Below are 24,447 nucleotides of genomic sequence, written 5' to 3'. Positions count from 1 at the left end.
TGGCCCTCTTGGTCAATCAACGGCATAGGTAGAAAGAGGGATGAGGTCCTGCAACAAGAATTTATGGAGATAGGTAGCAGATTGAAAAGCAGGACCTCAAAGGTTGTAATCTCTGGATTACTCCCAGTGCCACATACTAGTGAGTATAGGAATGGATGGATAGAGCAGATGAATGCATGGCTGAAGAGTTGGTGCAGGAAGGAGGGCTTTGGATTCCTGGATCAGTGGGTCCGTTTCTGGGGAAGGTGGGACCTGTACAAGTCCAACGGGTTGCACCTGAATCGGAACGGGACCAACAACCTTGCGGGAGGTTGGTGGGGGTTTAAACTAACTTGGCAAGGGGATGGGATACAGAGAGGGGATATAGCAGGGGTGATGTACAGACAAGTATAGAAGAAAAGCTAAGTCAGTCTGGAAGGCAGAGTGTATATAGTCAAGTTAAGGTACAGGGGAGCTTGGCAAGACTGGATAGCATTTATTTTAATGCAAGGAGTTTTGCAAGTAAGGCAGATGAGTTGAGGGTATTGATTAACACATGGGGACATGATATCATTGCTATCATGGAGACATGGTTGAGGGACGAGTGGGACTGGCAGCTCAATATTCCGGGGTATAGAATCTTCAGGTGAGATAGCGGGGGTGCGGGGTGGGGTGGGAGGGGATGTGGGGGTGGGGAAGGGGGTTGTAAAAGAGAAGGTGGTGTGGCAATATTGATCAAGGAGTCAATAACTGCAATAAGGAGGGATGATATCTTAGAAGGTTCCTCAAATAGGGCCACATAGGTAGAACTTAAAAACAAACAGGGGCAATCACATTGCTGGGAATGCACTATAGACCCCCAAATAGTCAGGGAGAGATAGAAGGGCAGATATGTAAGGGAGGCAGTGGCATAGTGGTATACCACTGGACTGGTATTCCAGAGACCCAGGTTAATGCTGGGGACATGGGTTTGAATTCCACCACAGCAGATAGCGAAATTTGAATTCAATAAAAAAAAATCTGGAATTAAAAGTCTGATGATGACCATGAAATCATTGTCAATTGTTGCAAAAACCCATCAGGTTCACTAATGTCCTTTAGGGAAGGAAATCTGCTGTCATTGCCTGGTCTGGCCTACATGTGACTACAGGACCACAGCAATGTGGTTGTCTCTTAAATGTGCTCAGAAGATGGGCAATAAATGCTGGCCTAACCAGTGATGCCCACAGCCCATGAATGAATAAAAAAATGTAGGCAAATCTCAGAGAAGTGTAAAAATAATAGGATAATAATAGTAGGGGATTTCAACTTCCCCAATATTAACTGGGTTAGACAAAGCGTGAAAGGCTTAGAGGGGTGGAATTCTTAAAATGTATCTGGGAGAGCTTTTTAAGCCAGCACATAGAAAGTCCTACAAGAGAGGGGGCAGTGCTGGACCTAGTTTTAAGGAACAAAGCCAGGCAAGTGGTAGAAGTGGCAGTGAGGAAGCACTTCAGTGATAGTGACCATAACTCAGTAAGATTTAAGGTAGTTATGGAAAAGGGCAAAGATGGATCGGAAGTAAAGGTTCTGAATTGGTGAAAGGCTGATTTTAATATGATATGACAGGATCTGATCAAAGTAGACAGGGAGCAGCTACTTGTAGCAAAATCTACATCAGAGCAGTGGGAATCATTCACAAAGGAAATAGTGGGAGTGCAGGGCCAACATGTTCCCAGGTCCAGAGAACCCTGGATGTCGAGGAATGTACAGGATTGGATAAAGGAAAAAAGAGAAGCTTATGGTGTATACCGAGGGCGCAAGACAGCAGAAGCCCTAGAGGAGCATAGAAAGTGCAGGGGGTTACTTAAAAAAGGAAATTAGGAGAGTGAAGAGGGGGCATGATAAAACACTGGCAGGTATAATTTAAAAAATCCAAAGGTGTTTTATTTGTATATTAGGGGCAAGAGGATAACCAGGAAAAGATTAGGGCCATTAGGGACCAAAGCGGCAATCTGTGAGAGGAGCCAGAAGATGTAGGTGAGGTTTTAAGTGAGTACTTTGCATCTGTATTCACAATAGAGGAGGACACTGTAGGTATAGAAATCAGGGAGAGGGACTGTGATGTACTTGACCAAATTAGCATTAAGAGGGAGGAGTATTAGCAGTTTTAGCAGGCTTAAAAGTGGATAAATCCCCAGGCCCAGATGAGATGTATCCCAGGCTGCTGTTGGAGGCAAGGGAGGAGATTGCAGGCACCCTGACATTAATTTTCAAATCCTCTCTGGCCACAGGAGAGGTGCCAGTGGACTGGAGGACAGCTAATATGGTACCATTATTCAAGACGAGTGGTAGGGATAAACCAGAGAACTATAGGCCAGTGAGTCTAACATCAGTGGTAGGGAAACTTTTGGAAAAATTCTGAGGGACAGAATTAATCTCCACTTGGAGACGTAGGGATTAATCAAGGATAGTCAGCATGGCTTTACCAGGGAGAGATCATGTCTAACAAACTTGACTGAATTTTTTGAGGAGGCGAATAGGTGTGTAGATGAGGGTAGTGCAGTTGATGTAGTTTACACGGGCTTCAGTAAGGCTTTGATAAGGTCTCGCATGGGAGGCTGGTTAAGAAGGTAAGAGCCCATGGGATCCAGGGCAATTTGGCAAATTGGATCCAAAATTGGCTTAGTGGCAAGAGGCAGAGGGTGAAGGTTGAAGGTTGTTTTTGTAACTGGAAGCCAGTGTGTCCAGTGGCATACTGCAGGTTCAGTGCTGGGTCCCTTGCTGTTTGTAGTGTAGATTAATGATCTAGACATAAATGTAGGAGGTATGATCAGTAAGTTTGCAGATGACACGATAATTGGTGGTGTGGTAAATAGCGAGGAGGAAAGACTTAGACTACAGGACAATATAGACGGGCTTGTCAGGTGGGCAGAACAGTGGCAAATGGAATTTAATCCTGAAAAGTGTGAGGTGATACATTTTGGGAGGACTAGCAAGGCAAAGGGGCACACGATAAATGGTAGTACCCTAGGAAGTACAAAGTATCAGAGGGTCCTTGGTGTACATGTCCATAGATCCTTGGAGGCAGTAGGACAGGTAGACAGGTGGTTAAGAAGGCATCTGGGATACTTGCCTTTATTAGTCGAGGCACTGAATACAAGAGCAGGGAGGTTATGATGGAGCTGTGTAAAGCATTAGTTAGGCCACATCTGGTGCATTCTGTACAGTCCTGGTCACCTAACAATAGGAAGGATGTGATTGCACTGGAGAGGTTGCAGAGGAGATTCACCAGGATGTTGCCTAGGCTGGAGCGTTTCAACTATGAAGAGAGGCTGGATAGGCTAGGGTTGTTTTCCTTAGAGCAGAGAAGGCTGAGGGGGGACCTGATTGAGGTGTACAAAATTATGGGGGGCATAGATTGGGTAGCTAGGGGGAAACTTTTCCCCTTAGTGGAGAGGTCAGTAACCAGGGGACATAGATTTAAGGTAAGGGGGAGGAGGCTTAGAGGGGATTTGAGGAAATTTTTTTTCACCCAGTTGGGAATCTGGAATTCACTGCCTGAAAGGGTGGTAGAGGCGGGAACCCTCACAACATTTAAGAAGTATTTAGATGAAACACTTGGAATGCTATAGCATACAAGGCTATGGGCCAAGTGCTGGAAAATGGGACTAGGGTAGATAAGGTCTTGATGACTGGCACAGACACGATGGGCTGAAGGGTCTTTTTCCATGCTGTAAAACTCTGTGACTCTATAGTACTGTCTATCGCTGGACCTAGCTTTTGTTGATCCCCAGACGCCAGTTTGTGAATAGTGCCATTCTTTCCTGAGCCATTTGTCGCTCAAGTTAACGCAGCTTTCAGCTATATCAGCAGCGTTTTAATAGCCATTAGTACATGATAATTTAGTTTCCGACCATAAGACATAGAAGCAGAAATAGGCCATTTGGCCCATCAAGTCTGCTCTGCCATTCAATGAGATTATGTTTGATATGACAATCCCCAACTTCACTTATCTGCCTTTTCCCTATAACCCTTGACTCCCTTACTGATTAAAAACCTGTCTATCACAGCCTTGAATATACTTAATGACCCAGCCTCTACAGCCCTCTGAGGTAAAGAATTTCACAGATTGACTACCCTCTGAGAGAAGAAATTCCTCCTCATCTCTGTCTTAAATGGGCGCCCCCTTACTCTGAGATTATGCCCTCTGGTCCTAGGCTCTCCCACAAGGGGAAACAACCTCTCAGCATCTACCCCGCCAAGCCCCTTAAGAATCTCTCTGACCTGCAGTGTGTCAGGAATCAAATGCAGTAAGCATCACCAAAGTATTTAAATTAGCTTACCCTTGGAGTGCATAATGCCTGATGAAGACTTGCATTTGTATATCACCTTTCACAACCTGCCAACACCCCAAAGCGATTTACAGCCAATTAAGTACCTTTGAAGTGTAGTCTCTGGTGTAATGTGGTAAACAAAGTAACAATTTTGCCCACAGAAAGGTACCACAAAGAACAATGTGATAATGGCCAGATAATTTGTTACCTGTGACCAAAGCAAAATACTGTGGAAGCTGGAAATACTCAGCAGGTCAGGCAGCATCTGAGGAGAGAGAAACGGAGTTTAACATTTCAGGTCGATGATCTTTCATCAGAACAGGGAAAAGTTAAAGATGTGATGGTTTTGAGCAAGAGGTGGGTGGGACAAAGACAAAAGGAAGGCTTGTGATAGGGTGAAAGGCAGGAGAGGTTGAATTATGGAGGAATTAGGGCCAGAACTTCCGAAGAGCAGCAATCTTGGTCACATTGGCGCCCCGCCTGTTTTTGCTTGCACTGGAGTAGAGCTGTGGAGTTCTCACTCAGCCTTCCAGATTGTTCTGGGTGAGTAAAGTGCAGGCTCCAAGATAATTATAATATACAGTTAACAAAGCAGAAGAGGCTACATTTACACCAGCTCCTCTGGACACACTGACACTTGTTCCACTGGACCAGGCTTGTCTAATCGTGGGCCCCGGGTTGTGGCCCTTGACATCATTCTATGTGCACCCCCCCACCCCCCCAACACCGAAGCCACTGTTCAAAATGCCAGTCAAGTGGGTAAATGAAGCTGAATATTCTGCAAAGGGCTGCTCCTCCAATCACAGGCCATTACTCTCCCGCATTTGCTGCTGATGGGCTGTCTGGTGAGTGAGAGAAACAGTCTCTGATTGGACCTAATACTGGTGCCAATTCCCCACAAACCGGAAACCACTTCTCCAATACCATTCTTTGACCCACGCATTAATTTCTCTAATCTTATTTGTCCTATGCTAATTTGCAGGTGGCTCAGATAATAATCCAGAAATTATTACCTTTGAGGTTATGCTTCTTAATTTGGTGCCTAGCTCCTCAGACTGACTATACAGAGCCTCCTTCCTCATCCTGCCTATGTCATTGGTACCTACATGGGCCATGACCACTGGATCCTCCCCCTTCCACTGCAAGTTCCTCTCCAGCCCTGAGCAGATGTTCCGAACCCTGGCACCAGGCAGGCGACAAAGCCGTCTGGACTCTCGTTCTTTGCTACAGAGAACAGTGTCAATCCCCCTTACTATACTGTCCCCTACTACCACTACATTCCTTTTTTTCTTCCCCTGTTTGGATGGCTTCCTATACCAAGGTGCCATGGCCAGTTTGTTCATCCACTCTGCAGCTCCTGCTCTCATCCAAACAAACTGAAAGAACCTCAAACCTACAGGACAATTGCAGACGCTGACACTCCTGCATTCCTGCCTTCTGGATTGCCTTACCTGCCTCACTCACAGTCACACCCTCCTGTCCCTGGCCACTAACCAAATCAGAAGACCCTATCCTAAGTGGTGTGACTGCCTCCTGGTATAAAGCATCCAGGTAATTCTCCCCCTCCCTGATGTGTCGCAGAGTCTGCAGTTCAGCTTCCAATTCAATGACTCTGAGCTGAAGTTCCCTGAGCTGCAAACACTGACTGCAGACGTGTTTGCCCTGGACTATAATGTTATCCAGGAGCTCCCACATGCTGCAGCCTTGACACATTACCTGTCCTGCCATCCTTAATGTGTTTTAAATAATTGCTTAATTATATTAATCGCTTATTTATGTTACGTCACTTATATATTTTATTAACTTTATCAACAACTTATGTACTATTTTAAACATTAGAGATAGAATGGAACTTACCAACTTACCTGATGTTCACCCTGTAGTAGAGGAAGAATCAATTTCTGTGGGGTGAGAAAGAGAAAAAAAGGAAATGACCAACTCCTTCTCCCCCTTCACCGAACTCCCCTCTCACCAAACTCCAAGTTAGTCGGCTGTACAGTCGGCTGTACTGCGTTTGAACAAACTGCAAGACCCTTTATTCTACTGTTGCCAATTTTCTACGTGGAAAAGTAGTGAAGCTGTTAATGCAGAGACAGAAGATTTTGGTCATTTCTTATGTACACCTGTGGCCTATGGATTGTCCAACTTTTCCCCTGCTCTCCTGGCCAGCTTCCAACCTTGCAGCCTCTGTACTCTGCTGCCCTTACCTGAACTCAGGCCACCCTGTTCATCCATCATCCCTCTACTCACTGACCAATATTGGTTCCTGATCTGGCAAGGCCTCTGTCTTAAAATTTTCATCCTTGTTTTCTAATTGGTCTATGGACCTGCCCCTCCCTATAATGCTCCTCCAATTCTGACCTCTTGCACATCCCTCTTTTTAATCACCCCTCCATTGGCAGCTATGCCTCAGCCGCCTAGACCTTTAGCTCTGGAATTCCGTCCTCAACCTCTCCTCCTCTCTATCTCTCTTTCCTGCTTTAAATCGTTCCTTAAAACCCAACTCTTTGACCTAGCGTTTGGTCATCCTAATATCTCCATACGTGACTCGGTGACCTAAATTTCACTCTTGGCGTGCATACCAAGTCAGCAGGCCCGGAAGCAGACATATAATCCGCTCCCGGGTTGGATCGCGTTTCCAATGTGACTTCACCATGGGCGGCCAATTAAGGGCCGTCCAGCATGAAACGTGCATTCTCAATGGTTGGAGGGGCCAGGCGGGGGCAGGAGCCTGTCGGATGCTGGGCCCAATGGTGACCCATTGGGGGATTTAAAAGCAGCAGAGGCAGCTCTCTGAAGGCTGCCAGGGGACATTTTGTAACTTTGGAGTTGTTTTACAAAACATTTTTTTTTTGGAGGAGCAATGGCATCTGCACCTGCTTGGCACATCAGGCTGGAGGGCAAGCCCTGTGGACACTTGCCTCCATGGTTCTCAGGATGAGCGTCTGGGAATCCTTGTGGAAGTGGTCAGTGCCAGACGGAACATCCTCATCCCCAGGGATGGCAAGAGGAGGCCACCGCACCTGGCCAAGAAAGCATGGGCAGAGGTGGCAGCCCAGTTCAGCAGCCATGATGTTGTGCGGCACACATGGGTGCAGTGCCACAAAAGGTTCAACGATCTGCTGCGCTTGTCAAGGGCGAATACCAGGTTGACATGGATCTGTGTGGAGAAGTGTTAATAGCTGGCTGTCCCTCTGTGGACCTCGGGGTGTAAGAGTCTGAGTGCCAACTGTCAATGACATCGGCGCCAGCCAAAATGGTGAGCTCTGGCTGCTTGGCCTGATTGCTTTGTGGGTTGAGGGCCATGGCTCGGATGTGCCCTGCAAGGTGTTCTTCAGGTGGGGTTGGCCAGGCTGCAATGGCGCTACAGGTAGACAGTGGACTAATCAATGCTCCTCTGTACTTTCAGGAGGAGAGAAGCCATAACAACATGGAGAGGTCATGGACAGGTGGAGGCCCCCCAAAGCTGCTTATATTCCTTACAAGGAACGAGACGGATGCCTAAGAGATGGAGTGCCGTGTCCAGCTCGTTCCACCATTCATGGAGAGGCAGGGGTCTTTGACAAAAGCAAGAGTGCAGTGAGAGTGTCGGAGTGTGTAAATATTGTTGTGTTGTCTCATCTAAAATGGAAACCTCAAACCTGAAATCCCCATTGTTCACTGGAAGACGATGACATCATGATGCAGATCGCCATTGTCTCACCAGGGTGCCTGGCATGCACAGTGACAATGTGATGACTTAAACTAATGACATGTTTTTCTCCCCTAGAATCGCCATCCAGCAAATGACTGCAGGACCCCGATGAGCCATCCTTGACGCCGGAGGACAAGTGCCCATCAGATCCATTTACGTCACACCCCCCCTCTGCACCAGGCACCAGCCCAGATACCAGCACTTCGGTGGGCATTAGATCATCAGCTACAATGTCAGTGCACAGCAGTGAGAGCACAGCACACTCTCATGAGGATCAGGCGGAGGCAGATGGTGTCCAGGGCACCAGCAGTCAGAGGGTGGCTGGAAACCAGGACCATGCTCAGTCCGAGGCAGATGATGAGCCTCTGAAGTTGTCCTTTAGGCAGCAAATGCTGGATGCCCAGCGGGAAGCGGAGGAGGATCTGGCAGAGATTCCTGAGGGTTTGCGTACCAGGGTCTATGTCATGGAGGAGTCCATGCAGAGCATGAGCACTTTGCTGACCCTCAGCACCAAGCGCACAGCCTCCTCCATTGAGAGAGTGGCGACTCTCATGGAGAGGCAGCTCCGGGAACAGAACCTGGGGTTCCTGAGGTTGCGCTCGGACCTGCAAGCCTCACACAGGCAATGACCTCAGGAGGTCACTGCCAGTGTGAGAGATGGATGAGGCAACTGGTATCTCTGCTAGGTGCCCATCCAGCAATGGTGAGCAGGGAGGTCCAGGCCATCCTCAGGTTGGTGCATGAGCTGTTTTTTGTCTCTGCGGGCTCTTCTCAGGGCGCTCTGGATGATAGCAGCAGCTCCCTCGCCCCTCTGCCTGTGACTGTGGTATCTGATGAGGCCGTGATGACTGAGGAGTGCCCAGACGTAGCACTGGAAGCTTCTTCCCAGGCAGGGCCTGCACAGGCTCCACTGGCCATGAGGCGACCGGCAAGGTCATCAAGGCCAACAAGACAGCAGAGTCAGCAGGCTGCCTCGAATGCCGCTGCCAGCGAGGGGGGTAGTGGGGGAGTCACCTAGACGTGGCACTCGCAAATGTAAGTTTAAGGCACCGTGAGCACAAGAGGGACTGTTCATGGGTGATCTTCTGTTCTGCCATTCTTTGTTAATTCATTTACCGGTGTGAACATTAAGACCTTATATTGTCATGTTTATTTTCTGTGAGTGCCAACATTACATCAATTTTGCCTTAGTGTTAATGGCCTGAATATTCTTTGCTTGTTTTGTAGGTGCAGGGCATGCCAGTATCCATGCTGGATGTGAGTGGCTCTAAACTTTATTGCACTATTGGACTTTGGGTTCAATGGAATGGGTCATTGCAAGCATCTGGTAAGGAGATGGCAGCCCTGGCATGAGGTGGAAGCAGAGCCTTGGCAGCTGAGCTGAAGGAGCATTGAATCAAGGCTTCCCTGGTGACCCTGCCTCCCTGAAGGTTCCAGAGTTCTGCCTCCATGTCCTCACCAAGTTCTTCCATGGGCTCTTTTTCTGATCCACCACTGGATTCATCATCTGTGGCCTGTGGAGCTGCCTCAAGATCCTCATCCTCCAGTGGGTCCCCCCTTGCCAGAGCCAGATTGTGGAAAGTGCAACATGCAACCACTATCAGTGACACGCTCTGGGGGGTATTGTAGTGCTCCCCCTGAATGATCCAGGCATCTGAATCTCATCTTCAGCAGACCTATGGTCCTCTCTATCACCATCCTTGTGGAGACATGACTCCTATTGTACCTCTTCTCTGCTTCTATTCTTGGGTGCCAGAGAGGCATCATAAGCCACCTTTTCAATGGATAGCCCTTGTCACCCATCAGCCATCCATTCAGTCAGGCTGGAGCCATGAACAGCCGTGGCACCTGGGAGTAGGTATGTATGTATGCATCATGGGAGCTGCCTAGGTACCTCGCATAGACTTGCAGAATCTGCGTTTTTTGGTCACCAACTATCTGCACGTCCATGGGATGGAATCCCTTCCTGTTGACGAAGGCACCCGGCTGATCCATTGGCGCTTTGATGGCCACATGTGTGCAATCGATGGCACTCTGGGTACAGGGGAACACAGCAATCACAGCAAAGCCTCTGGCTTGCTCAGCCTGGCTGATTTTGTCCATCCAGAAATGAGTAAATGTCATTACCCACCTGAACAGAGTGTCAGTCACCAGCTTCATGCAACTATGGACAGCTGATTGGGAGACTCCACATAGATCCTCCACTGACCCCTGGAAAGAGCCTGAGGCATAGAAGTTGAGGGCCACTGTGACCTTCAGAGCCACTGGCATGGAGTGTCCACCCACACAGTTGGAGATGATCTCTGGCCCAATCATCTGACATATGGAGGTCACTGTCTCCCTGGAGAGACAGAGCCTCCTTTGGCATTGCACCTCTGACATATTGAGGTAGCTGCATCGCCGCCTGTAAACACTGGCAGCAGGATAGTGGTGTCTTCTGCGACCCCTTCCACCTTGGACTCCCTGCTGGCCCTGCACCCGCTGTGCCTGCGCCTCTCCTCCCACAGGCCACCCCTTGGATGCTGCCTCCAGATACCTGGCCTCCTCTCCCTTCTGCCCCTCTCTTCCTCTTCAAAGAAACTGCCACCAGTGGAGTACACAATCCCCATTACCAGAGAAACAGAAGGCTGCCTGGTGACTGGAAGGGTCCACATGGTATAAATTCTCCAGGGGTTCTCGGAAAGACCAATGAGTCCTGAAATGAAGGCTAGCAATGCAAAGACTGAAGCTCAAAACGGAGATAAAGCTGTCAAGTTTCACTAAGCTCTGGACCCTTTTTATCCCGCCCTTTGATTTCAATTCGTTAAAAACGGGCTGCCTGCCTCCCCGTGCAATGAGAACGAAATCGCACGGGCAACATAAAATTGTGGACAATTTTTAATGGCCATATCTGGCCCTTTAATTGTCAGCGGACATGGCTCAGACTCCCGTGCGTGCCCGCCAGCCTCAATATTACTTGCATGCACGATGATGTCGAGATGCACGCCCGACATAATTTCTCACAATTTCACATGCGTTCGGATCGGGTGCGCGCCCGACCTTGGAACATAAAATTCAGGACGGTGTCAAATTTTATTGGAAAACGCTTCTGTGACAAACCTCAAGAAGTTTTACTTTGTTAACGGTGCCGTATTATCAAGCTGTAGTTGTTGTTTGGGGGCTAACAGTGTGTGGATGTATTGATGCGTTCTTTACCTTTACTCCTTTCTACAAATCAGATAGGGAAGGATTTCCACACAAATTATCGTTTCTACGGATTCAAAGCAAAAATAGCAATTCCAAAACACAAATGATACATGGACCATGATGCAAAACTGGTTTGACTACTGAGCTGGCTGCACAAAAAGTCAAATGCTGAATCCAAGAACATTCATTTAACCTGGTGCCTGTCACTTTAAATTATTTACAATACAGAGGCCGAACCCAGCGACAGGGGAAGAATTTTAACTTGCGTTCCTCCGGTTTCTGCCTGAGAAACATTCGACAAGAAGTTGAAAATCATGAGGTGGCCGCACCTTGGCTACTCCATTGACGCTATGTTCAGGAGCATCTGTAAATGGGCAAGCAGCTTCTTCTGTTCTACTTGAAATAGGTGTAATGCTGCTTAAGTGTGCAAATCAGGGTCTTACATTGCATGTAGAACCTGAGCACAAAATGATTTTTCCAAATGAGAGCCTTGGTCATTGTGAGGGAAAATGCCATCTAAGTAAGAGAATAGGTTGAGTTCATTTGTAAAGGGGACCATGATAGTTGGATTTATCTGGTAGTGGACTCTGATTGATTAGCTGAAGATGACCATTACAAGGTTTACCCACAAATGTTAGAACTTGAGACAAGTCCAGCCTTCTAAAGCAATGGCAAGGTGTGACATTGGAACAGATCCTCCTGCAGACAATGAGATGGGGGGACCAGCTGATGGGATCTGGAGGGTGCATGTTGTGGCATTATCACCTGGCAGCTCTGTGATAGTCCTCCTGACCCTCCTTCCCATTTTGCTCCTTATGACAAAAAAACATGGAGGGAGGGGAACAAAGGTTCATGTATCCTGGAGCTAGCTCCCATCTCTTGTGGCCTTCAAAGACTCTTGCCCACCACAAGCAGACAACAGCACTTCCTTCATCTCCAAATTTCATCTCTGTGGTACCAATGGAGGCAGAACAATGGGGAAATGATGCAAAGGCTGTGAAGAGGGCAAGCCCTGCACTACGCCTTCTACCAAGTTGTGGCTGACTTCTCTGTGCTCTTGACAATGACAGGAAGTTGTGTGGCAGGGTTGCCATTGCACCAGTATCTCGCTGTGCATGTTCATCAGCATTCTCCTGTATGCTGTCCCATCGACATTCTCATCTGAAATCTCTGCAGCAGAATTTGCCTGCAGCATCACCATCCAGTGAGCTGACCAGTGAACCATCCTTTCCACCTGGTCTGACTGCAGCCCACTCATGCCCAGATGACTCACCAGGTACTGACTGCAATTCTACACTTGCCTCCAAGGTGTGTGCAGTGCCAGGATCTGAGCTGGTGGCTCTGAGAGTCAGATCAAGTGATGGGGCCTCTTCATTATTGCTTTGCTGTTGATTTCTCTCTTCACCCCTGGGCTGTTCTGCCTGTGTTCTTAGGTGTCTGAAAGCTTGAACTCAGAGGGGAAAGGTCGGTGTGATGGAAGTGGGGGTGGGGGGGTGGGGATGCAGTGGGGGAGAGTGAGGTAAGAAGCAAGTGGTCCATGTCACACCATTGGCAGCTTGCTCATAATGCCAGATACCAGGATGATGGTGTTCTGGAAGTTGAGAAGGGGCATTAGGCAGGAATATACCATCATCCTCAATGTTCTCAGCTATGATGGATGCTACTGGCTCAGTCGCAGCTGGCCCCATGATGCTGAGAGCCATCTCCTCCATGGGGCTCAGGAGATGCAGGCGTTCTTGTCCCCCACAGCTTCTGCTTTGCTCTGTTTCATTATGTACCACTTGTACTATGAGAGAGCAGAATGTCAGTGGCTGTGTAGCACTACGTTTGAGTGTGAGGCTGGCTTTGATAGTGTCTGAGGTTGAGTTAGGTATGAGTCCTAAATGCCATGGAATGCCTCTGGGTGAGTGATGGGCATGTGGTGCATTCAGCAGTGTGAGAGGGTAATGGAGTGATGGGGAGGAGATACCATTGTGAAGATGCTTCCACTGACCTTGACCAACTGTATGAGATCATTAGACCCCTTGTGGCAGTGTTGGCCGGCCATAGGGTCCAGGCTCCCTCAATTTACCTTGCTGGTCACTCTCTTCTGAGCATGTTCCTTGAGGGTGTCCATGGCACCTCTCCCCTGCCCACATCTAGCACTAATGCCTCCAGTACTGTGTCCGTCACCCTGGCACCTTCAATGTGCCCTGGTGTTCCATTTTTCATGTTTTAAATTACAGCAACATTATTCAGTGCAGGTTCCCTTTAAGAGGGACAGACTGCCTTTAAGAAGAGCAAGCTGGCTGCACCATGTGCTTCGGCCTCCTGCTGAGCGCAGAGGCAGCTGGCAATGCAAAGAGGAAGCAAGCAGCAAGGAAGACACTTGACCAATTGATAGAGGTAATGGTAGGCAGACATGAGTAAACGCATTCATGAGCCACTTGCTTCACACCCCACCACCCTAATTCCTTCTCACCAACCTTCCTCCTCTGAGTTCATGCTTTCAGACACCCAAGAACTGCCACCTGCCCAGGCAGAATAGCTCAAGGATGAAGAGAGAAATCAACAGCAAAGCAATAACAAAGAGGTCCTGTCACTTGATCTGACACTCTCAGCCACCAGCTCAGATATTGACACCCATTGAATGAGTTAGCAGAGGAAGATTATGCTATTTTTTGACATTTCAGCAGAGAGGAGGTCTTGCAGCAGAGAGGAGGTCTTGTGGCGCTGTGGTAGCATCCCACAGGGACATGTTGTAAGTGAAAGTTGAAAAATTTTTTTTCACTTTTATTTGATGTTGGAAATCTCATCCCGCCCATGGGTGAGGTTTCCAAAAAAGTGCATAGGCCACCTAGCCTTTTTGCCTGCCCACCAACCATAAGGTTGGGCAGGGAGCGAAATATTCTATTTAATTGATCATTTAATGGTCTTACTAGGCCTTTTAATTGTTGGTAGGCACACTGCTGACTCTGGCGCCCGCCCACCAACCAAAATACCGCGTGACTGCACTTTGACGTTGGGACACTCGCCCAACGTCAACACACGCCAATTTATGCTCGAGCAGGTCGGGCATGCACCCGCCCACCAAGATAAAAACTTTGCCCAATATTTGAAGTGTCTGCAGATCAACTCCATCATTAACAGTATAACTCAGCCACCCTACAACAGGATTGTTTTATTTAGAATGTTGCTCTTTGTTTTAGAATGTTGTGGATTGTCTCAGTTGTTGTGGTGTTGGAATTTATCGCAACTGTCAAAATGTGAGCAAAGTTTTCAGGGCAGATTGTTAGATGTGGATTGGCTGAATCCACCTCTTAAATGGAAACTAAGGTGCCAGCAGTGGTCTTGATCGCATGGGATGTGGTTTCAATGCCACCTATCCATGACAGGAGAGATAAGCATCTGGGACAAGGGACTATGGTCCTAAACCCAAAAGGATTAATAACCCACTCTCTAAATACAAGTATTGGGGCTCCACCTTATTGTTCTGATGGCCGATTACAAATATATTCTTGGCTAATGTGTCTCATTATTTAAATGCCATATAGGGAACAATGATCATTCCAAACATTTCCTCCGCCATGTTTGATGAGAACATTTGGTCAACTCCACATCAGTTTAATCCGGGTCACTTCCTCAACTCGGAGGGGAGGTTTGTGAAATCTAAAGCCTTCATCCCATTCTCTGCAGGTAATGTAAAATTCAAGGAATCATTAAATGTACTAAAATATACAGCTGTGGATTAATAATGGATGCCCAGCCACATCTCTCTGTTGGGTTAGGGGTCTTGGTCCCTTCCATGACTTCAAAGAGGGTGTGTAACATTCCACAAATTACAACCTAATTTAAAGCCAGCTCTCAAAGACCCTGTGGTCAACCCAGTTTCCAAAGAGTTAATTTTACCATCATCCAAGTGCCATGCCAAGTGGTGTAAGCGACCATAGTCTTCCAAATTTTCTGATCATAGCAACAGTGGATGATCTTTTTGTTCTGATTAAGGCTGTCATTGATGTTGTCCAGGTGTTTCTTTCGCTGTCGGCCACTTGCACTCCTTCTATTAATCCTTCTGGTGGTGATTAGGCACTTTTACCCTGCTACAAAGATAACATGTACAAAGAACGCCATTTGTCCTCTTTCGATATTTTTTAAAGGGTTCTCTCTTTCTTTGGCCTCATTCAGTACTTCTTCATTAGTTCTCTTCACCATCCAGCTTACCCTTTGGATTCTTCTTAAGCACCATAATTTGAAGCTGTTGATTTTCTTTTTTTCCACATTCTCAATGCTCCAAGCTTCACATCCAGAATTCATTACTGACCAAGCAGAACATTTTAATACACAGATTCTTGTTTCAAGACTCAAGCTGACATTTCTTAGGATGTTGCCTAATTCTGAAAAAACACTTTTGACTTGTCCAATCCTTTTCAGATTTCAGTACTGCTTTTGATGTCGGATATTACTGTACTTCCTATATAGTTGAGCTGATTGGCATGCTTCCATTTATTGTGATGTTACATACTGGAATGTCCTTTCTCTTTGTCATTACCATAGTGTACATTTTCTTGCAGTTGAGTGTGAGCTCATATCTTTCACTTTTCTTTACAATTGTAGTGATTAATTTTTGCAAGTCTTCTTCATTTGTTGCTATAAGTATGGTGTCATCAGTATAGTGGCTGGTGTTGATTACTCTCCCTCCTACCTTCATACCATCCATCCCTTCAATTCTTCTAAGAATGTATTCACTGTGTAGGGAGAAACATTCTGGTGAGAGAATGCAGCCTGGTCTAACTCCTCTTTTGATTGCTTTCCAATCACCGAGTTCATTCTCATAGCTGATCATCGCTATCTGATTCCAGTAAATATTCCAAATGAATCAAAGATCTTTCCCATCGATGTTGGTGTCTTTCAGAATATTCATGAGATGATTGTGTTGGACTTTACCAAATTCGCTAGTATAATCAATAAAACATCAGTAGAGGTCATTTTGCATTTGAATGGCTCTTTATGACAAGGTTTTCAAAAGATAGATTGCATTTTGTGTTCATTGATCTTCTACAAAGCCACATTGAGTGTCTGGAATCTCTGATTTAATTGTCTCTCTAACTCTGGCCTTTAGGGTTCTGAGGATGCAAGTGGTGAGGATGACATCAAGAGTCAACAGAGGGATATAAACAGGTTGAGTGAATGGACAAAAATAGGCAGATGGAATATAATGGGAGAAAATGTGAGGTTATGCTCTTTGGCAGGAAGAATAGAGGAACTGAATATTATTTAAATGGAGAAAGACTGCAGAAAGCTGCAGCACAGATGGATTTGGGGGTTCTTGTGCATGAATCACAAAAAGCTAGCATACAAGTTCAGCAGGTAATAGGGAAGGCAAATGGAATTTTGGCCTTTATTTCAAAGGGAATGGGCTATAAAAATAGGTTAGTCTTGCTAAAACTATACAAGGCACTAGTTAGACCACACCTAGAATACTGTGAACAGTTTTGGCCTCCTTATCTAAGGAAAGACATACTGGCATTGGAGGCAGTCCACAGAAGGTCCACTAGGTTGATCCCAGGTATGAAGGGATTTTCTTATGAGGAGAGGTTGAGTAGGTTGGACCTGTACTCATTGGAATTTAGAAGAATGAAAGGCAACCTTATTGAAACATATAAGATCCTTAGGTAGCATAGCAGGATAGATGTTGAGAGGTTTTTCCCCTTTTTGGAGAGTCTAAGACCAGAGGGCATAATCTCAGAGCAAGGGGTCGCCCATTTAAGACAGAGATGAGGAGGAATTTCTTCTCTTAGAGGGTAGTGAATCTGTGGAATTCTCTACCGCAGAGGGCTGTAGAGGTTGGGTCATTAAGTATATTCAAGGCTGAGATAGACAGATTTTTAATCAGTAAGGGAATCAAGGATAATGGGGAAAAGGCAGGAAAGTGGAGTTGAGGATTATCAGATCAGCCATGATCTCATTGAATGGTGGAGCAGACTCAATGGGCCAAATGGCCTACTTCTGCTCCTATGTCTTATGGCCTTTACTACATGACTTATTAGGCTGATTGTTCGATATATCCCACATTCTATTGCACCAGGTTTCTTTAGCGTCATGATTAAAACAGACTTACCTTCAAGGATAATGCCAGTGTTGTAGACCTCATTGGTGATAATAGTCAACTTTTCAATTCCTAGTTCTCCTGTTGTTTCAATAATCTCTTTTGTTATCCAATCTTTGTGCTTTCCCATATTTCATTTTCTTCAGTGTAGGTTCCACTTCTTGCAAAAGTTCTGAGCCAGTGACTTCAATTTTGATTGGTGGTCAAAATTGATTAGTTCATTTTGATTGAATAAAATGAAGATAACATTTGCTTAACTTTAAAACCATTGGAAGTGATTCTCAGAGAGATTGTAAAATAGTGAATGTGACTCCATTATTAAAGAAAGGAGGGAGATAAAAAGCAGGAAACTACAGGTCAGTTAGCCTAACATCTGTCCTCGGGAAAATGCTGGAATATATATTTAAGGAGGTTATAGTGGGGCAATTAGAAAATCTCAATACAATCAGTCAGCATGAACATGGATTTGTGAAAGGGAAATCATATTTGATTAAATTATTGGAGTTCTTTGAGGAAGGAACAGGCAACGTGGATAAAGGAGAACCTGTGGATGTGCTGTACTTAGATTTCCAGAAAGCATTTGACAAGGTGTTGCATCAAAGAGTACTATGCAAATTGAGAGTGCATGCTGTAGGAAGTAACATGTTCATATCGATAGAGGATGGGTTATCTAACAGGAAGCAAAGAGTAGACATAAATGGCTCATTTTCAGGTTGGCAAGATCTGACAAGTGGAGTACCACAGGGAGCGCTGGGCCTCAACTATTTACAATTTATATCAATGAATTGGATGAAGGGACCAAATAAACGGTTGTTAAATTTGCTGTTGACACAAAGATAGGTGGAAAAGTAAATTGTGAAAAGGACTTAAGGAGCCTGAAAAGGGGTATAGATAGATTAAGTGAGTGGGCAAACATTTGACAGATGGAATATAATGTGCGAAAATGTCAACTTGTCCACTTTGACAGAAAATAATAGAAAAGCAGCATATTATTTAAGTGGCAAGAGATTACAGAACCTGAGATACAGAGGGATCTCTGAGGTACGTGAATCTGGAAAAATTATTATGCAGGTAATTGTCAGTGGCTAGGAAGACAAATGGAATGTTGTTGTTTAATGCAGGGGGAATGAAATGTAAAAGTAGGGATGTATTGCTACAGTTATACAGGGTGTTAGTGAGATCACATCTAGAGTACTGTGTACAGTTTTGGTGTTTTTATTTACGAAAGGATATAAATGCGTTAGAAACAGTTCAAAGAAGGTTCACTCGACTGATACCTGGGATGGGCAAGGTGGGAGTTATCTTATGAGGAAACATTGGTCAGGCTGGGCCGGTATCCATTGGAGTTTAGAAGAATGAGAAGTGATCTTATTGAAACATATAAGATCCTGAGTGGGCATGACAGAGGGGATACTGAAAGGATGTTTCCCCATGTGGGAGAAACGGGAACCAGGGTCTCCCATTTAAGATTGAGATGAGGAGAAACTTTTACTCACAGAGGGTCATGAGTCTTTGGAACTCTTCCCCAGAGAGCAGTAGAGGCAGGGTCATTGAATATTTTTAAGGCAGAGATGGATTCTTGACTAACAAGGTCACGGGGGGTAGGCGGGAATGTGGAGTTGAAGCCACAATCAGATCAGCCATGATCTTATTGAATGGCGGGGCAGGCTGTCGGGGCCAAATGGCCTACTCCTGTTTTTAATTCATATATTAGATGCTGTGGGAATGCTGCCAGAGTGACATTGGGTATTTAAGACTATGAGGGAAACAGTTGCTGTTCATTCAGTGTACTCCGCAGTGACCTTCCAGCCTCTCTCCTGCTGACTCTAACTCCTGTTGCTCCTACCCCGGCAGGTCGCCGTGTGTGCCTGGGGGAACAGCTGGCAAAGACCGAACTCTTCCTGTTCTTCACGTCCATGTTCCAGCATTTCACATTCCGTCTCCCAGAAAATGAACCAAGACCAAGCTACACAGAAGCCAAATATGGAATTACCCTTAGTCCGCTCCCTTATCGACTGTATGTTAAACACAGATAAGGTGTATGGAGGATGTTCAGGAGCAGTGAGGAGAGATGCACCTTCTTCAATTTGAAACTGATTCACTGACTAATTGTTGCTCTGTCCTCTTATGTATGAAATTCTAACAGATGTATCTTGTTATGGAGTGTACCTTTTACTGGAACATGTCTAGTGCTGTATTGGAACATGGCCCCCTTTGTTTCTGGGATCTAAATTCTGATCCAGCAAAGACCACCTGCATGGGAGACATGATTAGACTCTCCTCCTCCTGTTAATGGTGAAATCTCTTTTGTGTTATTGGTCACCTGAATCCATTGAAATCCCAGTGAGCAAGAGTTCTCAGTATAAGTTGCTCAAATATTTTGCACTGATTGGTTGCTATGCAACAATGGGGAGAACTTGATCTTTAGTAATAGTGAAATACAGACACCAGTGAATCAGAAGCTTGTTTTACTCCCTGTTGAAGTCAGGATAATGATTCACAATCACCTGTTTTGTCCTATCACCAAAATCCAATTTCACCCCATTGAAAAGTTATTGAACAACTGCTCATGTCTGTTTGAATAATCATCATTTCTTCACAGTCTCTCTGTCAAAGTGTTCACTAATTTACAGATTTAAACTTACAAAAACATCAGGCACAACTCATTTCACCAATTGCTTTACAGACACTAGTCATTTAGAAAGAAAAATTGTTTTAATCACCTGTGTATTGTTTATTTTGGTACAATTATTCTGAATGTCATATTATTCAGTCCGTCTCTTTCTACACTTTGTTTAATGAGTGTAGTGTGTGCTGCCTAAAGGTACAATGGATAATGTATTTTAAATAATAACAGAAAATACCCAAAATCCACAACGGGTCCACCAGCATCTAAACTTTCAAAGTCCAACCCGTGACATGTCCAAATTGTAACCTCGCTTAGAACAAATCTCATCGTAAACACATTACAGAATGGAGTGGTAAATGAGTTCCAGATTCTGGGCATGTTGCCTGGCGGGAGCATCAACATTTGAAGCTAGGTAAATGTGTAGTGATAGCAGCTAATGAAATTGTGAGAGGGACAAATCTTTCACCGGAGTGTTCATAAAGGTATTTTCAATAGAACTAATTGAGGTTACATTTTGAGCTGATCATTAACAGTAACTTGCTGCTGGTCTGAAATCAGCAGCATGGACAAAACTAGCTGCTGAAAAGGTGGCAACTTTATAAAACCACTTTATGGCAGATTTGGCCATGGATTAGGTCAAAGAGGAATGCTTTCTAGATGTCAAGCCAAAATAGTAGTCTTGAGATATTGGAGGTTGAAGAAGCACATGCACAGTGACTGCCCTCTGCCTGTCCTACAGTCTGTTCCAGTGTTATACCTCAGTGGCTAGCACTATAATTAGAGTCAAGAAGGTTGTTGGTCCAAACCCCACTCCAGAGACTTGAATAATAAACCTAGGCTGATAATCCTGTGCAATACTGAGGATGTGCTGTGCTGTCAGAGGTGCTTTGATCTAAATGAGATCTTGAAGCATCTTCCCAGATGAATATTAAAGATTCCATGGCAGTATTTAAGAATAAACTGGGATGTCTGTGTCAATGTTTATCCCTCAACCAACATCAGTAAAACTGATTGTCTGGTCATTTTCGTATTGATATTTGTGGGATCTTGGGCCAATGAATTGTAGTCATGACTGAGGGAAAATGCAGCATCCAATTTGCACAGAGCAAGCTCTCACAAACAGCAGTGAGATAATGCCCAGGTTTAATGGTGTTGATTGGAGGATAAACATTGGCCAGGACAGCAGGGAGAATACCCTAGCTCTTCTTGAAATAATGTATCTTGTCATGCCCATGCATCATAGTCATGAATTATTTACGGACATAGTGAACTTTTAAGTAAGGCATGTTTTTTTAAAAAGGACATACAAGCAAAAGCAGGCTGAGACTGTAAAGTAACCGCTCACGGGAGAATTCCTATGTGGATTACACTTGACCAACTAGTCCAGAGAGAACAGGATGTTGCACCTAAAAAGGTGTCAAGGCCTACTTTGGACAGAGACACTTCAAAGGAAGAGATGCAATGCAAAAACTAAACTAAAATTTCCTGTAGTTGTGGAGATAATAGAAACTGATTACCATCTCAGCAGAAACCATCTCCTGTTGAGTTATATCCCAGACTGGGGACTTGATCTGCGTAGAAAGAAAGCAGGTCCTGGGCGAAAGACATGTTTGTTTTCCCTTCCAGAAATACACAAGAAAAGGGATTAAAAAGCCAACTGCAACCCTGGTCTCTGGGTGCTAGTCTGGTGTTTTAGTGTGTATGCTGTGCTAGTGTGTGTTGTGAAGGTCACAGCTGAAGAACATCAACTAGGCATCCTGCAGCTTGTAGGTAAAAAAAAATCGTTCCCTGTTGCTGGAAGCAAGTCACAAGTCAGCTAAGCCACAGTTGAAAAGGAAACAGGGAACTCCTTTCAGCTAAACTGCAGAACCAAAAATCTCCAAACCAACTGCTCAGCTGCCAAAGTCAGCACTACTGGAATCACCCAACTTAATGGCCGCAACGTTTCACCATCTACTCCTCACAGACAAGCCAAAGATTGATTCACATATCTTTTTTAACTTGCATTTTTGGACTCAATTCTCATTTCTAATCTGTGTGTATGTGTGTTGCGTTTTTATTTTATTTTTCTTGTGTTTAGCAACTAATAAACCCTGTTTTTGACTCTAAAAAGTCTCGTTGAATTGGCTACTTTTAAAACATAAATACACTTGGACTGGGAAAAGGTATCCACGAGGGAAGGGCTCCTTTTTAAATTAACCTTGTTGCAACGAACCAAGGGTGTTGAATAAAGAAGGGAAGCCAGTACATACCTCCTCACCCGGAAGCATAAAAATTTGGGGTATCTTGTCCGGAATCATAACAAATTGGGGGCTCAGTGCTGGAATAGTTCCCACAGATGAAACAAAAGAATTAGAGTGGGGAAAGTATATCGTTCCTTTGAAACCAATTTCAAACATTGCAAAAAGACTTTCTTAATTCTGTACAAGTAAAGTGTAGAAATGTCCAGATTTGATGCCAATACTTTTCTAGGAGAATTAGGGGAAGTTACTTCTGAGGATTTAAAAACTCTGTCCCTTGAACAGTTAAAAGATTTAGCGAGGCACTTAGGATTAGAATTTCGCCCGAAAGCCAGAAAACCTGAAATTTTAAAAGGGGTCGCCAATGGTCTATAGGTGGAAATTGAGGATGATGAAACAGATAGAGAGATTAAAATTGGAGCAGTGGAAATTAGAATTTCAGGAAAGAGAAAAGGAAAGGGAAAGAGAAAGAGAAAAGACAGGAAAGAGCATGGAGAGAAGAGGGAGGATTTCAGGACAGAGAGAGGGAAAGGGAGTTTAAACTAAAACAGCTTGAGCTGAGGGGCAGGAATCCTACTGTGGCCTTTGAAGATATCACAAGCTCAGAATTAAGGGCCAATGCAATCCGGTTTGCTCATCTATCCCTAAGTTTGATGAAGCAGAAACGGAAGCCTTCCTTTATCTCTTTCCAGCGGTTAGCACAGCAATTAAAGAGGCTAGCCCAAAGTTGGTCCTTATTACTACAGAATAAACTTTCAGGGAAGGCTCAGGAGATTTACTCCCCGCTACCTGAGGGAAATGCCACTGACAATGTGGCAGCAAAAAGGGCTATATTAAGTGCGTACCAGTTAGTGCCGGAGGCGTACCGTCAGAAATTCCGTACCCTCAGGAAACAGCCTGACCAGACGTACCTGGAATTTGAAAGGCTTAAGCACTTGCTTTTGACCAGTGGGTGCAGGCACTTCAGACAGAAACCACTTATGTCTCTGACTGTGGCTGCGAATCCCTATAGAGACACTCCTGAGAGCAGGGATGAGGTTAAACAAACCCCTTAGAGTTACAAGGATTCCGTATCTTCAGGAATGGTGGCCATATTTCCCCAGGGTGGCACAGGTAAGCCTTAGTGACACTGTGGGATACAGATACCAGCCAAACTCTACTGCTGGGAAAAAGTATGACTTTCCCACCAGAGAGTGCAGTAAGTGCAAAGGTATTGGTAAAGGAGATTGAAGGAGGTTACATGTCCATTCCCTTATACCGGGTGCATCTAGAGTGCGACCTTGTGTCAGGACAAATGGCCATGGACGGGTTTGAACTGGTCCTCGGCAATGACCTGGTGAGATCAAGGGTAATAGCATCCCCAATCGTCTCAGAGAGGCCCACTGAGGTCAGGGAGACAGGACAGCTGCACGAGAAAGTGCCTGGCATTTTCCCTGACTGTATGGTAATGCGGTATGTGGCCAGACAAGCTCCATCAGTGGAGGCATGTGATGAAAGTATAATAATTTAAAGAATATTTTTCTAGGGTTTATTGTGAAGTGGGCTTATGGGGGTAAGTATAGTTGGGTTTGTGTGTGATTTAATTACATTTTGTAGTCAAGTAGACTGCAAGCTTTAAATCATCAAAAAGAAGCTAAGTGACATCCCCTTGAGTAAGCATGGATGCTGGTATAGTATGTAAGGGATGGAGGGAATTTGCATTTTTAGAGATTTGGATTTCAAAGGGATTTTAATCTGTTTACAACTAGCCAGATAAGCAAGGCTAAGGAATGTGTTTATTTTTCCCAAAGGTTGCAGGCAATATTGGCAACATGGAAGTTTTATATTATGAGGAAGATACAGTTTCAAGGACATATATGGAACAATAGAATCTTAACATTAAAAATACAGTTTCAAAGGCATATATGGAACAATAGAATCTTAAAAAGAGAGAAACATTATGGCAGGCGGATAGTAAATGCCAAGCTGCCTAAATCCCAGAGGGAAACTTGAAGCAGCTGCCACAACTATTTACAGTTTGTGCTTATTTCAAGATGTGGGCTTTGAATTCAGTAAAAGAAGGCCATCGAGTCATTTAGGTTTCTTACAAAACTAAATCAAACCTTTATAAATAGTAGAAATGATTTTAAGCACATACATAGATCTACAAGTTACTATGATAACTTCTAAATCTCCTAATTAATCTAAACCCCAGTTACACCTCCATTAAAGCAACAATGAGACATATAGGTTTTGAAACACCGAAACAAAGTAACACACAATACCCTGAACAGTCGAATTCAATGTGAGTTTTTCTCAGCTTCAGTTCCATGCAGACA

The 24,447-nt window shown here is 44.9% G+C and overlaps 1 long non-coding RNA gene across 1 annotated transcript in view; it reads left to right on the top strand.

Moving 5' to 3' along the window:
* The first annotated feature begins 20,176 nt into the window (after nucleotides 1–20,176).
* Nucleotides 20,177–24,447, top strand: part of LOC144684202 (uncharacterized) — a 54,698-nt gene continuing 50,427 nt past the window's right edge. The window contains exon 1 of the long non-coding RNA XR_013577447.1: nucleotides 20,177–20,301. This is a non-coding gene — a long non-coding RNA (uncharacterized LOC144684202). The remainder of the gene's footprint in view (nucleotides 20,302–24,447) is intronic.

The sequence above is a fragment of the Cetorhinus maximus genome, chromosome 9, assembly GCF_964194155.1.
Source record: "Cetorhinus maximus chromosome 9, sCetMax3.hap1.1, whole genome shotgun sequence".
Lineage (NCBI taxonomy): Eukaryota > Metazoa > Chordata > Chondrichthyes > Lamniformes > Cetorhinidae > Cetorhinus > Cetorhinus maximus.
The sequence above is the reverse complement of the archived record's forward strand: the minus strand, read 5'-3'. Positions and strand labels throughout refer to the sequence as shown.